The sequence below is a fragment of the Lygodium microphyllum genome, chromosome 4 (assembly GCF_053477565.2).
Source record: "Lygodium microphyllum isolate KBCC chromosome 4, Lygodium_microphyllum_v1.1.10, whole genome shotgun sequence".
Classification (NCBI taxonomy): domain Eukaryota; kingdom Viridiplantae; phylum Streptophyta; class Polypodiopsida; order Schizaeales; family Lygodiaceae; genus Lygodium; species Lygodium microphyllum.
The window spans coordinates 24541104-24546493 of NC_141138.1; the positions used below are offsets into that span (position 1 = coordinate 24541104).

General features: G+C 45.4%; 1 non-coding gene across 1 annotated transcript; it reads right to left on the reverse strand.

Annotated features, from left to right (window-relative positions):
• Positions 1-3941: 3941 nt before the first annotated feature.
• On the reverse strand, positions 3942-4103 carry LOC148036889 (U1 spliceosomal RNA). The gene has a single exon (XR_015690807.1). It is a non-coding gene; the product is annotated as a U1 spliceosomal RNA (small nuclear RNA).
• Between the last annotated feature and the right edge of the window lie 1287 nt (positions 4104-5390).

Here is a 5390-nt window from a genome sequence, read left to right on the forward strand (position 1 = left end):
TTCCTCAGGAGGTTGATGGGCGTGGGATGAGATGACGTCTTTCCTCATCCTGTTGTACATGTGTACATATTGTACTGTCTTTTTTTCTTTTTCTTTTCACTCCTCACTAGGGCAGATTCGCCTTTAAGTGGGAGGAGGTTGGGGGTAAAGGTGCCTCTGCCTAGCCGCCCGTGTATTACTACACTGACAGTCACCGCCACTGCACACTGCAGGTAGTGAGCGCCCGTCACCGTCACTTTATTATTTATTCTTTAAGTGACAATTTGAATAAAGGAAGGCCCGGTCACACATTGTGAATGTTGGAGTTCCCATTTCTTGTCTCTCTCTTTCTTGCTCTTGCTCTCCCGCCATAGCTCTCGAGTGCAAGCTTTGATCCTTCTCATCTTTCAACACAGACCCGCTTCTCCACAGGTATTGCTCTTCTATAGTTCGTGTTTTTACATCGCATTTGTGGTGCTAACTTCGCGACGAGATATTCAAATGTACTCCTGCTAACTCATAATCTACTTTTGAACCTTAGATTTGAATAACTCCCCAGAATCCCTTGCTCCATAAAAGTTTGTGGTCTTGGATAGGCCCAACATGGCTGTCGATCGTGCCTTTGCTGACCGTCGATGTGCAATGTAACTACGAGCCATGCATTCCATCAAAGTATGCAATTGCATATTATCATCATCCCGTAATCCAAATCAGTTTAACAATAGCTGAAACATTGCCATGACAGCAACTATAACACCGTTGACACACATTATCAAAAGACTTTTGTTGTCCGTTCACCTATCAAAAGATTTGATGAAACTCTATGAGACAATTGAAGAGAGATGTATAGATAGCTTAAAAACTTTTTTTTAAAAGTTTCAAATTCATCTATAGTTCAAACCATCATTTCTTTTTAAGACTTTTGATTACATCTAACAAACCAAATATAGAGGAGGCAAGTGTATCCATAATAACGAGCTTGCACTCTTCAAATGGTTTCTTTTCCTCTAAGTTTGATTTCTGGTTGTTTGGCTAACATAGATCAAGCGGTGCTAGCCATGTCACTGAGAGCCTCCTCTATCTTTCTACCCTTCTTATTGCATGCTCCTTGGCTGCTTGTTTCTCTTCGAAGGCTCATTGGATCCAATGTCTTCCTAGGTGTGGTCACATGGATCAATTGGAGACTAATGTAGTGTTATTTTTTGGAGAAGACAACCCACCAACAGATGAGGCATGTGCATCACTGACAACATTCGCACGATTCCACATTATTTATCTACAAGATCATACCATTGACAAATGATCGTGTGATCATTGCCTGATATGGCATTATGGACCTTATTCTTTCTATATGACTCATAAACGCATCCCCAGCGTTTTCTACATGTCTCATCATCTTTGTCGAACTCTAGAAATAGTGATGCTAGTTGTGTGGCTACCTTCGACCATATATCCACTCCGTGCTTCGGTGGCTTTCAGAACTCCGCACTCATGGATCCTTGGATGTGAATGAGTTGTACTGTCCATGCATCCTTCCACTATGCAAACCGTTTTTTTGTGGTTGTTGAATGATCTTGTGTCTCAGGTCCATCATCCTAATTCTTTTCCTTCCACACTCTCTTTGCTTTAGGAGGTTTTGGCGCATCAAACTCAAATGAGGTTCACCGTGGACGTTGCTTATTGTTGGCATTCTCGAAAGATGGCACCATTGGTTCTTGAGTCTGAACCAAGTCAACCCCTTCACATGTGTCCTTGATTGCATCACGGGAACTTATTGCTTGTGATTCTTGTTGTGGTGGTGCTAAGGGGCCATGCTGAGGACTATGTGCAATTGGACGACAAATTACATGATTGTGTATTGTTGTGAGTCCCTCTACACCTAAATGTCTTGGTCATTGAAATAGTGCGAATTGAGAAGGACAAGGATTCATCAAAGGAGGGCGGTTTGGAAACATATTTACATGAATATTGCCAACCACACTATGGATTGGAATGTGGCTTAGAACACCCAAACTTTAGCTCGAAAAGTACATAAAGTCATTATTGCATATTGCATCCTGGCTCATTTGAGACATGAAACTCCTCCATGGGAGTGCTCTCTTGAGAATCCATCAAACTCCACCTTATGCTTGAAAATTATCCATAATTTACGATACATAAATGGACAAATAGGTTTATTGTTCAATAACTTTATTCTATCCATAACTATGAACTGTCAAGTTAAAATAGCTTCAATGAAAACTAACTACAATATACCAAAACTTATCAAGCAACTAGAATGTACTTAGGTTTATACAAAAACATAATTTACTTTGCAAATATGTAATATGAGCTTGGCTATACCATGATGTTACCTAGCTAATATTCTTGCATAACTTTACGAGACACATATTCTTAACAATGGTGTTAGCACATGCTTATGAACACATGCCTAAGGTTTCATCTATTGTCACTTAGAGTCATCATTCAAAAAGGTTTTTGTCGTGGGTACCATTTTCCTTAACCCCTAGTTTCCACCAAGGTTGCACCTCTTCGCTTGACATGCATGCCATGTTGTTCAATGCCTTATGCTATTTGCCCTACACTGTCTGACAAAGTGTCCAGCTCCACATGACATAGTCTAGGTGGCACCATGTCTCAACTTATGTCTGAGTAATAATGGCATGGATTGTACCATATTGTCACGGTCGCAGTCAAAGGCCTCATGGACAAGGATGCATCATCCCGGAAGCTTGATTTAATGACGGGTGGATTGTACCATATCATCACGGTCGCAATCAAAGGCCTCATGGACAAGGACGCATCATCCCAGAAGCTTGATTTAATGACGGGTAGTCACACCCAACGAGAGCCTTGGGCAGCCAAACTAGGCATCCAATGTACCCCCATAAAACCGTGGCAAGGCACAAGCCCTAACGGAGGCAGTCAGAGGCCTAGAAAGTGGCCAACAAAATAGATCTTCACAAGAGTCAGCAATACATTATAGGGCAAGTCACTCCAAGGATATCATTTTGTGCAGGTTTGGCTAGCCTAAGTCAATAGCACGCGGTCTCAGAGAGGGCCCAACCCAAACCATTGGCAAGGAAGAAGGCAGCCTGTAGATTTTGGGGTGGACGCTCAAAGTCATCTCCGCACACTTATGCCGCACTTCTTGAACCATAGCAATCCATTCTCACCTTTGTCAACCTCGTCAAAGAGACATAGAGGCAATCAAACGGATCGTGCAACCACAGCCTACTTGTGTCTGCTACGCTCGAGAGAATACCTGAAAGGAATTATGAGTGAGCGTGCCAAGAAGACGGATATGCTCGAGGCGTATTACAAGAGATGGTCCGATAGGCAGGAAACACTCCCTTTGCTGCAACTCGTAGTTAGCCAATCCAAGTAACGCATTGGAGAACTCAGGGCGAGTAAGCGACCGCAGAATCAAAACAACTGCTCTGGACTGGAGGAATTCTGAGCATTCTAAGCGACACCCCATGTCTCTCGCAAGATGGCCATCATTGAGCCTCAAGCACAGCTTCTTTGCAGCACCTGCTTGCTCCTCCTCTGTTAAGAGCAGTGATGAGCAGCTCTGTTGACCCGGACTCTAGCGGGCGAGCACACACGAGCTGGGCTCACCAACAGGCAACTGTTGATGAATCGCCAGCCACTTGCAGGAGGAATAAAGACAAGGCTGCAGGAGAATCCGGACCAACCACCCCTTTTCCCTGCGGAACATGAGAGACGAGAATAGCAGATCGAATAACGCGTCTTTGCGGGAGGAGCTCCTATCTGGAGCGCAACCGTTTCCGGACACATACAGAACGTGTCATAAGAAGCTAGAATATCGCCGGCAGACGCGCTCTGCGCCATTGAGATCGACATCAAAAGTCCAAACAGGCCGGCAGAAGATCGCCGCCAAACGCTAAGGGGCCGCGCTCTCCGGCTCAGATTCCACATCCGGAGCTTTGAGGATTTGAATAGAGGCCGCGCGAACGCGAGCCCCCGCTACCACAAATTATGACGTGCACTCTCCCGCTCAGGGGAGATGCTAGCGTGCGACCCCTCCACAGTGCAATGGGGAGGCCGACCCTAAGCCATCGGCCTTCTTGATCGCCGATTGACTCCGCCCAGGTAAGTATGTTTCAGCCAGCCCCGGGCTTCGCCTTAAGTAGGCAGTCAAGTCGCTTACCCAGCCCCCCTGCTGCTCTCTACCACCTAAGGGAGGGGACGCGACCGTTAACACCTGAGACATTCTAGTTCTAGTTAGACAATTTCTTTCTTGTTAAAATTTTCAATCAGACTATCTTCATCGGCTGGTTGTTGTCCCTCTAGATTGTGCATTGACAACAATTAAGCGGGTGAGTCCTCCCCTTCTTCTTCTTTTGGGGTGAAAGGGGGGGAGACATGTACATGTAAGGAACCGTGCTACAAATAGGTGTGGCAAAGTTCACTAAGCGAGTGTCTTGGGTGAAAAGAGCACTGCGCCCCATCCAAGGTACCATCCTGAGAGTGGTGCCCGAGAGAGGGAGAAATGGCCAAAGGGCCATCCGCACTCATAGGAGGGTGTGCCCCCCAAGGAAGGGGACTGGCCAAGCGGCGTCTTGGGTGACTACCCATGTGTGCATGATAGGGCGATGGGACCTTCACACGGTACCCGTAGGCCCTCAATGATCTCTAATTTGTGTGAAACAAGGTCCCAAGGATTTGTGGAGGTTGCCTCTATATGGAGGGGGGGTGACCTACAATCCAATCACAACAGGGCCGCTCGAGGGCTTATCTATGAAAGCATCCAGCACAATGTTTGCTCTCGCCCTCGATTCTCGTTATCATCAAGAGCAGCAGTTGTTGACTTAGCTCGAAGGATATTCAACTCCATCACGCTATGAGATTCCCACCCTTGTTTTAAGAATAGATATGATTAGAAACTCTGCACCTTCGATAGCCTCAATGCAATGATTTTGGTACGAACCCAAAATCTGCGTTTCGAAGAGATACAACGTTGGCCAAAGAAGGTACCATAGCAAGCATTCTTCCAAAACATCTCACTTGGCCCTCAAAATAGGGCAAAAACTGATTATGGGAAAGAGCAAGTATACTATTGACTTTTCTCCAAAAGACTGCCACCAACTCATCTCGAAAACAACCCTGATAGAAAACTTTTGTAGGGCACTGCGCGAAAGAGGAGTCAAAACCTACAAGGGCCACATAAAGCCTATCAAACTAGTCCTTGTTCCAAACATAAAGAGGAGTCAAAACCTACAAGGGCCACATAAAGCCTATCAAACTAGTCCTCGTTCCAAGCGCTCTTTGAATTGTGAGGTGACAACGAATATCTTGGAGAGCGAAATTCAACTCCATCACGCTATGAGATTCCCACCCTTGTTTTAAGAATAGATATGATTAGAAACTCTGCACCTTCGACAACC